Here is a 12,685-nt window from a genome sequence, read left to right as displayed (position 1 = left end):
ACCCACAGTTAGTGATGGTCTGGGGTGCCATGTCAGCTGCTGGTGTTGGTCCACTGTGTTTTATCAAGGGCAGGGTCAATGCAGCTAGCTATCAGGAGATTTTGGAGAACTTCATGCTTCCATCTGCTGAAAAGCTTTATGGAGATGAAGATTTCATTTTTCAGCACGACCTGGCACCTGCTCACAGTGCCAAAACCACTGGTAAATGGTTTACTGACCATGGTATTACTGTGCTCAATTGGCCTGACAACTCTCCTGACCTGAACCCCATAGAGAATCTGTGGGATATTGGCAAGAGAAAGTTGAGAGACGCAAGACCCAACACTCTGGATGAGCTTAAGGCTGCTATCGAAGCATCCTGGGCCTCCATAACACCTCAGCAGTGCCACAGGCTGATTGCCTCCATGCCACGCCGCATTGAAGCAGTCATTTCTGCAAAAGGATTCCCGACCAAGTATTGAGTGCATAACTGAACAGAATTATTTGAAGGTTGACTTTTTTTGTATTAAAAACACTTTTCTTTTATTGGTCGGATGAAATATGCTAATTTTTTTAGATAGGAAATTTGGGTTTTCATGAGCTGTATGCCAAAATCATCAATATTAAAACAATAAAAGGCTTGAACTACTTCAGTTGGTGTGTAATGAATCTAAAATATATGAAAGTCTAATGTTTATCAGTACATTACAGAAAATAATGAACTTTATCACAATATGCTAATTTTTTTAGAAGGACCTGTATAAAGTATGTTATTGTAGCACAATGCAATCACTAATAATGCAAGGTATTGATGCAATACAAAGTGTCAGATGACATAGGTATATTAATGCTGTTATTTTAGCACAAAAAGATCACTAATAATGCACAGTATCTGTACAGAATACAATGCATTATCTGTATTTGGGTATATTTATACACTGAAATGCTCAAATTCGAATATAACCCCAGCCGCTCATCACTATCCAGGAATGCTGGTATGGAAGATACATTGGGCCAGATTTATCATTAGCTCAAGTCAGAATAATGGAGTGAAAAAGTTGCAAATTTTAGTGTAATCACTAAAACTGCGCAAAAATTTGCAACTTTTTCTGCTCTGCACTATGCTTGCCAGTTTTCTGAAAGTGGGCCTATTTTCTTATGTAAATGAATCTCTAGACAGATTTACTATTGCGAGTATTTAAAAAGTCCAAAAAAATACGCAATTTAACTCCAGTGAGGAACATGCATATCTTATGAGACTTTTTAATAGAACATGCAACTTTTTCGTAAAGACGTGCAACTTTTTTAAAGCTGCTTACTGATGGATAAACTGCTATCGTCAATCCACATTTATTACAGGGCCGATCATAAAACTGACTTTAGCCATATGTGAAAGTGGAGTGAGCTGTCAGACTAATGATAAATCTGGCCCATTGTCTCCAAAATAAAGAGCAGGTCATCGATCTATCTGCCATACCAGTGAACTATCCTCACTATACAAAAACAGCGCCTCCCAGTATGAAAAGTTATGAAAAACATAGTAACAACTAAAAGATATATTAACATAACATATCCCTGTAGGTTTTGTAATGTTGAACAGGATAAGTGAGGGCTTTGATCTCTATACCATGAATTATAGCAGTGTATAATGCCTGGACATCATAGGTCAGCCAGACTTAATCTTGGTGCTAGATTTTATGTGCAAAACACTGTGAGACATCCCTGCTATCCCTCAAAAAAACTGGGGCCCACTACACGAGATGCTGCATTAGGGAAACTAGCCATCCCGACAGCCTCCCTCACTCAGAGTCAATCCCCAAGATTATAGGTCTCATAGGCAGAGAAGAGATGTTGTTATAGATCTTGGGCAGAAAATGCATTATAGGGTTTACTGGAGACTTATAACACAAAAAATACTGTTGTATTTTTGGTAACTATCCCCAAAGAAATAGCATCCAAAATAAATTGGCTTAGATGCTTCTGGACACTAATAATAGGATTAGATGGAAGCTTCTGATAAATAACATCTTTAACATCTTAAGCCAACATAATCTCAATCTGACTTTTGTAAAAAAAAAACTAAACACAAAAAAAATAAAAACCTTGTTCATTACAACCAATGTGCCACCCTTATCAGCCACTTTAATTGTAAGGTCATTAACAATCCTAAATTTGGGCTAATCCTCCCTTGTCAGATTATCTCTAACAAGAGTCCTATATTTATTGCCATCATATAGTAACTTTAAGTCACTTACAGTATGTCACAGTATGGAACATGATAGAAAAGGCAGAAAAGTCTACTGTGTGGAGCTAGCAATAGCAGCAGAAGCAGTACAGTATGGGACAAGTCAGTAGATGTGTAAATGGGTATGGGTAGTAGTAGTTGCTACAGGGATAGCAATAGGAATAGCTGCATCTGCAGCAGTGCAATATGGAACATAATAGACAGGCAGGCAGCCCCAGTGGCATCTCTGTGCTGGCATTAAATAGCCAGTTCGCAGTATAAGCAATAATAGAACTATTTATTGGCATCATCAGGAGTAGTGTTGGTCGAGCACCAAAGTGCTCGTGTGCTTGAGTAGAACACTTCCCGATGCTTGGGTGCTCTACAGAACACCCAAGCACAATGGAAGTCAATGGGAGAACCCGAGTATTAAACCAGGTACCCCCTGCTCTGAAGAAGGGAGGGTGTCGGGACTCTAGTTGGGCTTAGGAGACCCTGCTCTGACTCCATATATAGCTATGTCCATATATGGAGTCAGTGCTTGGGGAGAGCCAGTGTGTTTAAATCTAATTTAGCCTCTATTTCTGAAAAGTATCTGGTGGGATTCAAACTCACAACCTTCTACATTACAGCCCTGAATGTTAACCAATACACTATACAGCTGAATGGCCAGCTTCCAGACAATATTGATTGAGGGGTGTGATACATCGGCTTCCACCAAATACAGATTGAGACCTGCAATACACCAGTTTACACTAAATATTGATTATGGGGTTTGATAGACCAGCTTCCAACAAATACTGATTATTGGGTTCTATATACCTGTTTCCATGAAATACTGATACAGGGTATTGATATACCGGCTTATACCAAATATTGATTGAGGCCTGCGATACACCAGCTTCCACCAAATATTGATTATGGGGTATGATTTACCGGCTTCCAGCAAATACTCATTATTGGGTTCTATATACCCGTTTCCACAAAATACTGACACAGGGTATTGATATACCGGCTTCCACCAAATATTTATTGAGGCCTGTGATACAATGGCTTTCACCAAATATTGATTAAGGGGTTTGATTTACCAGCTTCGAGCAAATAATCATTATTGGGTTCTATACACCTGTTTCCACAAAATACTGAGAGAGTGGATTGATATACCGCCTTCCACAAAATGTTGATTGAGGTCTGTGATACCCCAGCTTCCACCAAATATTGATTAAGAGGTTTGATTTGCTAGCTTCCAGCAAATACTCATTATTAGGTTCTATATACCTGTTTCCACAAAATACTGATACAAGGTATTGATACACCAGCTTCCACCAAATATTGATTAAGGGGTTTGATTTAACAGTTTCCAGCGAATACTCATTATTGGGTTCTATATACCTGTTTCCACAAAATACTAATACAGGTTATTGATATACCGGCTTTCACCAAATATTGATTGAGGCCTGCGATTCACCAGCTTTTACCAACTATTGATTAAGGGGTTTGATTTACCGATTTCCAGCAAATACTCATTAATGGGTTCAATATACCTTTTCCACAAAATACTGATACAATGTATTGATATACAGGCTTCCACCAAATATTTATTAAGGAATGCGATACACCAGCTTCCACCAAATATTGATAAATGGGTTTGATTTACCGGCTTCCAGCAAATAATCATTATTGGGTTCCATATACAGTACAGACCAAAAGTTTGGACACACCTTCTCATTCAAAGAGTTTTCTTTATTTTCATGTCTATGAAAGACATCAAAACTATGAATTAACACATGTGGGATTATATACATAACAAAAAAGTGTGAAACAACTGAAAATATGTCATATTCTAGGTTCTTCAAAGTAGCCACCTTTTGCTTTGATTACTGCTTTGCACACTTTCAGAATTCTCTTGATGAGCTTCAAGAGGTGGTCACCTGAAATGGTTTTCACTTCACAGGTGTGCCCTTTCAGGTTAAATTAGTGGGATTTCTTGCCTTATAAATGGGGTTGGGACAATCAGTTGCCTTGTGGAGAAGTCAGGTGGATACACAGCTGATAGTCCTACTGAATAGACTGTTAGAATTTGTATTATAGCAAGAAAAAAGCAGCTAAGTAAAGAATAACGAGTGGCCATTATTACTTTAAGAAATGAAGGTCAGTCAGTCTGAAAAATTGGGAAAACTTTGAAAGTGTCCCCAAGTGCAGCCACAAAAATCATCAAGCACTACAAAGAAACTGGCTCACATGCGGACCGCCCCAGGAAAGGAAGACCAAGAGTCACCTCTGCTGCGGAGGATAAGTTCATCCGAGTCACCAGCCTCAGAAATTCCCAGGTTAACAGCAGCTCAGATTAGAGACCAGGTCAATGCCACACAGTAGTTCTAGCAGCAGACACATCTCTAGAACAACTGTTAAGAGGAGACTGTGTGAATCAGGCCTTCATGGTAGAATATCTGCTAGGAAACCACTGCTAAGGACAGGCAACAAGCAAAAGAAACTTGTTTGGGCTAAAGAACACAAGGAATGGACATTAGACCAGTGGAAATCTGTGCTTTGGTCTGATGAGTCCAAATTTGAGATCTTTGGTTCCAAACGCTGTGTCTTTGTGCGACGCAGAAAAGGTTAACGGATGGACTCTACATGCCTGGTTCCAACCGTGAAGCATGGAGGAGGAGGTGTGATGGTGTGGGGGTGCTTTGCTGGTGACACTGCAGCGGCATGCTATTCCATCCGGTTTGCGTTTAGTTGGACCATCATTTACACAGGGGTATTAGGGGTCAAGCAGGTGCACCAGGCCAGAGCCTAAGTGGGAAGTTGCAGAAGGTGTGTGCGATTACGTAAAAAAACGCACCAGACTTGGTTGAGTGGCTCACTCAGCCTTCCGCTTCTGCACCCTTCTGATCCTCTCTATCTGCTCCCTTTCCACTCTCTACTGTGTGCACCCTCAAAGACACCACCACCAACACCATCAAACCCCATCCGCTCGAGTCAGAGGAATTAGTTTCCTATCCATTCCAAGACCTTACCGATGCACAGCCATTCTTGGAATCAGATCAGGCAGAGGAGTTATCAACGATCGCCACCCAGCAGTCTGATGACAGTACCCAGATCAGCCCAAGGAGGGAGGTCCTCGCTTTTGCTGCATACTCCGAGATCTCTAATGTTAGTGGTGGTGAAGGTGACGATTATGATGTATTGATGGATGTCACGTTGGTGCCCACAAGAGAGGAAGAGGAGGGGAGTTCAGAGGGAGAGACGGAGCAGCAGATAGGGAGGAGAAGGAGGAGAAGCAGGCAGAACTTACAGTGCATGGGAGGCAAAAAGCAGACTGCTAATGTATCTGGAACTAGCCATCCACCATGCACGGTCACATCTGGCGCTCCCAGGACGCCAGCACATGGCTCCGCAGTGGGGGCTAATTTTAACGTGTCCGCTGCAGACAAAAGTGTTGCCATCTGCAGCCTGTGCTGTCAACGCATAAGTCGCAGTAAGCCCAACACTCCCCTAGGGACGACCGCCTTAAGAAGGTACCTGGCCTCCCATCAACAAGCCCGGTGGGTGCAACACCATCAGAACCCACAAAGCCACAACCCCGGCGCTCCACGTCCTGCCTCTTCTCTTTCTCCTTCTCCTCTCTCCTCCCATTTGTCCTCCACTCCACCTTCCACCATGCCGTTGTTGCGTTCATCTGGCAAAAGGCACACTTCCGTGGCCTAAATGTTTGAGCGAAAAAAGATGATGACGCCAGATAACCCTCTTGCCCAATGGTTGACCTCTGGCTTGTCAGAACTGCTTGTTCACCAACTACTGCCATATAAACTGGTGGACTCGGAAGCCTTTAGAAAATTTGTGGCCATTGGTACACCGCAATTGTAGGTCCCCGGATGAAAATATTTCTCCCAGAAGGGCATCCCGGAGCCACGTTCAGCAGCAAGTGAATGTATCTCTGGCACACAGTGTCGCTGCCAAGATACATCTGACCACAAACACGTGGTCTAGAAAACACGGCAGGAAAGGTACATCACTTTTTTTTGCTCTAGTGTTTGAAGATGGACCCCCGTATAAAAAGCATAAAGGGCAAGGACCAGTACTAGGTGGCAACGTACTTAGACCCACGGTACAAACACAAAATGGCGTACATGTTACCAGCATCACAGAGGGCTGTCAGAATGCAGCACTTCCAGGTCTTTCTTCGAGAAATGCTGCATTCTGCTTTTGTGGGCACTGGCAGAGGAATTTCCACTCACAAGAGAAACTGTTGCGAGTACCAATCCAACAGTGCATGCAAGAAGAGTGTGGTTTGAAGATGTGTTGATTACTTCAGATATGACATCATTCTTGCAGTCAACCATTGACAGCCACTCTCCGAATTCAGTCTCATGGAATGCCTAGATTGACAGATGTCCGACTACATCTGGTTAACGACCGATGTGGACACTCTGAGAACCGAGGAACCCCTTAAATACTGGGTGTGCAGGCTTGACCTGTGGCCAGAGCTGGCACAATTTGGCATGTAACTCTTGGCACTCGCCTAGCTCACGACAGTGTGGACTACCTCACATTTCTAAAAATGTATGAGGCATGGATCTCAGAGGAATTCAACACATGTGATGACCACATTTAATTGAATTTCCTCATGACAGACCACAAATATCCACCACCAAACAGAACAAATAATTGTCCCTGTCTTAGGTAAATACAGCGGCATAAAAGGCCTTTTCTGTCCGGTGAAAGCCTAATGTTTTAGGCCTCGGAGGAATTCAACACCTGTGACGACCAAGTGTTTCAACTATTATCATTAAGGTTTTTTTCAAGAGAGGGGATTTCGTTAGCCATGGTTTTAATCCAGTTTAATATTTTTTGTTCTTTTAAACATGTATTTGACCTATATTTGTATTGGCCTTCAGTAAAATTGATATCCATTGACCGTCTAATAGACCTCCAGCCACATAATCACTTGATCTTTTCTGTACGGAGAATGCATAATCTTTGGGGCATGTAATACACTGGCCTGCAGTAAAATTGATATCCAATGACTGTGTAATCTTCCTCCAGCCACAAACTTACTTGTTTTTTTCTGTATGGTGAATGCATAATTTTTGGGGCCTGTAGTCCACTGGCCTGCTATAAAATTTATATCCAATGACCGTGTACTCTACCTCCAGCCACATACTTACTTGTTCTTTTCTGTACGCTGAATACATAATTTTTGGGGCCTGTAGTCCACTGGCCTGCTGTATTACTGATATCCAATGACAGTGTAATCTACCTCCAGCCACATAATTACTTGCTCTTTTCTGTACGCTGAATGCATAATTGTTGGGGCCTTGGAGGAATTCAACACCAATGACGACCACATGTTTTTGAATTTCAACTATTATCATTAGGGTTTTTTTCAAGAGGGGGGATTTCGTTAGGCATGTTTTTAATCCAATTTTATATTTTTATTTCTTTTAAACATATGTATTTGACCTGTATTTGTACTGGCCTGCAGTAAAATTGATATCCAATAACCATGTAATATACCTCCGGCCACATAATCACTTTTCTGTCCGGTCAAAGCCTAATGTTTGGGGCCTGTAGTCCAGTGGCCTACAGTAAATTTTTTGATCCATTGCCTGCATAATGTACCTTGAGTCACATAATCAGAATTTATTTCATGTCAGGTGAATGCCTAATTTTTAAGGCCCGTACTCCGTGGCCTAAAATAAAAATTTTCTATGCTCCGACAGTGCACATTTCAGAGAATTTCACTTTAAGATACATAAAAATGTCCCCTGATTAAGATACATATTTTTTGTTGAAATTTTTGTCATTGATCCCCCTCTAGTATGTCATTGTACATGTTCTGGGGCTATTTGCCTGCCATTAAAGTAAATGGGGCCTGCCGTGAATTTGCAGTTCGCAAACATTTAATCGTGTTCACGCGATCGCGTTTGCGAACCGTCCCGGTCGATGTTCGTCCATCACTATCAATGATATCCAGTACACTTTTTCCGTAGACGGTGTCCCCTGAGGACAGTAAGATTATCCTTGCCACATCTCCTTTATAAAGTGTGTGCATCCCTAAGTGCATCCCTAAAATATCAATGACATCTAGTGCACTTTTTCCATAGACGGTGTCCCCTGCAGACAAAATTATCTGCACCACATCTTCTATTTAAAGTGTGCTAATCCCTAAAATATCAGTGACATCCAATGCACTTTTTCCGTAGACGGTGTATGGTGCGGACAGCTAAATTATCCGCGCCACCTCTCCTGTTTAAAGTGTGCGCATCCCTAAAATATCAGTGAGATGCAGTGCACTTTTTCAATAATACTTAGAAAATGCGCACACATAGTCCCACAACATGGACACTGACATACCAGAAGTATTAAGCGAATCTGCGATCTACAAGCATTATTTTTTCATCGGCGAAATTTCGGCAAAATATTAATTGCAAGAGCACATGCGTTCTTAAGGCGTGGCCTACAGCAACTGGTTTACACCGACTAGCAATTAGATGGATGCGATGCTTGGAGCAAAGTTCAACGAGGAAGAACTCCTGGTGACTGTAAGTAATCTTTCATTAACCACTTCAGCCCCGCTAGCTGAAACCCCCTTCATGACCAGAGCACTTTTTACACTTCGGCACTACACTCCTTTCACCGTTTATCGCTCGGTCATGCAACTTACCACCCAAATGAATTTTACCTCCTTTTCTTCTCACTAATAGAGCTTTCATTTGGTGGTATTTTATTGCTGCTGACATTTTAACTTTTTTTGTTATTAATCAAAATGTAACGATTTTTTTGCAAAAAAATGACATTTTTCACTTTCAGCTGTAAAATTTTGCAAAAAAAACGACATCCATATATAAATTTTAAGCCAAATTTATTGTTCTACATGTCTTTGATAAAAAAAAAAAGTTTGGGCAAAAAAAAAATGGTTTGGGTAAAAGTTATAGCGTTTACACACTATGGTACAAAAATGTGAATTTCCGCTTTTTGAAGCAGCTCTGACTTTCTGAGCACCTGTCATGATTCCTGAGGTTCTACAATGCCCAGACAGTAGAAAAACCCCACAAATGACCCCATTTCGGAAAGTAGACACCCTAAGGTATTCGCTGATGGGCATAGTGAGTTCATAGAACTTTTTATTTTTTGTCACAAGTTAGCGGAAAATGATGATGATTTTTTATTTTATTTTTTTCTTACAAAGTCTCATATCTTGGCAAAAGACAACTTTTCCAATTTTTTTTATACAAAGTTGGCATTTGACCAAGATATTTTTTTCACCCAGCATGGGTATATGTAAAATTACCCCCCAAAACACATTCCCCAACTTCTCCTGAGTACGGCGATACCAGATGTGTCACACTTTTTTGCTGCCAAAGTGGGCAAAGGGGCACATATTCCAAAGTGCACCTTTCGGATTTTGCAGGCCATTTTTTACACATTTTGATTGCAAAGTACTTCTCACACATATGGTCCCCTAAATTGCCAGGGCAGTATAACTACCCCACAAGTGACCCCATTTTGGAAAGAAGACACCCCAAGGTATGCCGTGAGGGGCACAGCGAGTTCCTAGAATTTAATTTTTTTTGTCACAAGTTAGCGGAAAATGATGATTTTTTTTTTTCTCTTTTTCCTTACAAAGTCTCATATTCCACTAACTTGCGACAAAAAATAAAAAATTCTAGGAAATCACCATGCCCCTCACGGAATACCTTGGGGTGTCTTCTTTCCAAAATGGGGTCACTTGTGGCGTAGTTATACTGCCCTGGCAATTTAGGGGCCCAAATGTGTGAGAAGTACTTTGCAATCAAAATGTGTAAAAAATGGCCTGCGAAATCCGAAAGGTGCACTTTGGAATATGTGCCCCTTTGCCCACCTTGGCTGCAAAAAAGTGTCACACATCTGGTATCGCCAAACTCAGGAGAAGTTGGGGAATGTGTTTTGGGGTGTCATTTTACATATACCCATGCTGGGTGAGAGAAATATCCTGGCAAAAGACAACTTTTCCAATTTTTTTATACAAAGTTGGCATTTGATCAAGATGTTTATCTCACCCAGCATGGGTATATGTAAAATGACACCCCAAAACACATTCCCCAACTTCTCCTGAGTACGGCGATACCAGATGTGTGACACTTTTTTGCAGCCTAGATGTGCAAAGGTGCCCAAATTCCTTTTAGGAGGGCATTTTTAGACATTTGGATCCCAGACTTCTTCTCACGCTTTAGGGCCCCTAAAAAGCCAGGGCAGTATAAATACCCCACATGTGACCCCACTTTGGAAAGAAGACACCCCAAGGTATCCAATGAGGGGCCTGGAAAGTTCATAGAATTATTTTTTTTTTGCATAAGTTAGCGGAAATTGATTTATTTATTTTTTTTCTCACAAAGTCTCACTTTCCGCTAACTTAGGACAAAAATTAAAATCTTTCATGGACTCAATATGCCCCTCAGCAAATACCTTGGGGTGTCTTCTTTCCAAAATGGGGTCAGTTGTGGGGTGTTTGTACTGCCCTGGCATTTGAGGCTCTCCGCAATCATTACATGTATGGCCAGCATTAGGAGTTTCTGCTATTCTCCTTATATTGAGCATACAGGTAATGAGATTTTTTTTTCCGTTCAGCCTCTGGGCTGAAAGAAAAAAATGAACGGCACAGATTTCTTCATTCGCATCGATCAATGTGGATGAAAAAATCTCTGCCAAAAAAAAAAAAAAGAGGGGAAAGGCGTCTGCCAGGACATAGGAGCTCCGCCCAACATCCATACCCACTTAGCTCGTATGCCCTGGCAAACCAGATTTCTCCATTCACATCAATCGATGTGGATGAATAAATCATTGCCGGGATTTTTTATTTTTTTTATATATATACAAAGTGTTTGCCAAAGCATAGGAACGCCGCCTCCTCCTCAGCTCGTATGCCTTGGCAAACGTATCTGTTACTGCAGAGTAGAAATCTCGTCTTGCAGCGCTGCATACACTGACTTGCGTGTAATCTGACAGCAGCGCAATGCTTCTGTCAGAATGCACATCAGTGCTGCAGCTAATCGATCGGTTGGTCCACCTGGAAGGTAAAAAAAAAAAAGAAAAAAACAGGCCGCAACGCAATAATTTTATTAACTTTGCAACAGAACATATAAACTTTAACTTTTTTAACTGAACATTAACCTTTTTGCTTACTGGTGTTTTTTTTTTATTTTTATTTTTTTACCTTTATAGAACAAACCTCTCCTTCCCCATGGGTCAATGTGCAAAGCGCAAATCGCCCAAAGATGTGGCAAAGTGCGTTATGCACTTTGTCCCATGTGAAAGGAGACGTTTGCAGCAGCTGTGTGAGTGAATGGGCCCTAATAGCCCTGTGTGCCTGTCCTGGTGAGATGATCCCTATGCTAATAGTGTACCTGTGAGTCGTACTTCCGGAAACACTTTCCAAAGCATAGGGCAGGGTGGTCAGGACAGTCAGGACAGAAATAGCGGGTGTCACGCCTTATTCCACTCCTGCTACAGACACGACATCTTTTTCGGGGTGACGGTTGGGTTGAGGTACCAGGAACGACATTGGGGAAATGTCGCTCGTGTAGACGGCTAACTACACTGGTGGATGGGGCCACGGAACCTCCTGGGTACAGGAGGTTCTCGATGATCTCTTCCTGAAATTTGAGGAAGGATCCAGTTCTCCCAGCCTTACTGTAGAGAACAAAACTATTATACAGAGCCAATTGAATTAAATATACAGACACCTTCTTATACCAGCGTCTGGTTCTGCGGGAAACTAAATACGGAGACAACATCTGGTCATTGAAGTCCACCCCTCCCATGTGAAGGTTATAGTCGTGGACTGAGAGGGGCTTTTCAATGACACGGGTTGCTCGCTCAATTTGTATTGTCGTGTCTGCGTGAATGGAGGAGAGCATGTAAACGTCACGCTTGTCTCTCCATTTCACCGCGAGCAGTTCTTCGTTACACAGTGCGGCCCTCTGCCCCCTTGCAAGACGGGTGCTAACGAGCCGTTGGGGGAAGCCCGCGCGACTAGTTCGCGCGGTACCACAGGCGCCAATCCGTTCTAGAAGCAAATGCCTAAAGAGGGCCACACTTGTGTAAAAATTGTCCACATAAAGATGGTACCCCTTGCCGAATAAGGGTGACACCAAGTCCCAAACTGTCTTCCCACTGCTCCCCAGGTAGTCAGGGCAACCGACCGGCTCCAGGGTCTGATCTTTTCCCTCATAGATCCGAAATTTGTGGGTATAGCCTGTGGCCCTTTCACAGAGCTTATACAATTTGACCCCATACCGGGCGCGCTTGCTTGGGATGTATTGTTTGAAGCCAAGGCGCCCGGTAAAATGTATCAGGGACTCGTCTACGCAGATGTTTTGCTCTGGGGTATACAAATCTGCAAATTTCAGGTTGAAATGGTCTATGAGGGGCCGAATTTTGTGGAGGCGGTCAAAAGCAGGGTGGCCTCTGGGACGGGAGGTGCTGTTATCACTA

The sequence above is a fragment of the Bufo gargarizans genome, chromosome 1 (genome assembly GCF_014858855.1).
Source record: "Bufo gargarizans isolate SCDJY-AF-19 chromosome 1, ASM1485885v1, whole genome shotgun sequence".
Taxonomy (NCBI): Eukaryota; Metazoa; Chordata; class Amphibia; order Anura; family Bufonidae; genus Bufo; species Bufo gargarizans.
Note: the sequence above shows the minus strand (reverse complement) of the source record.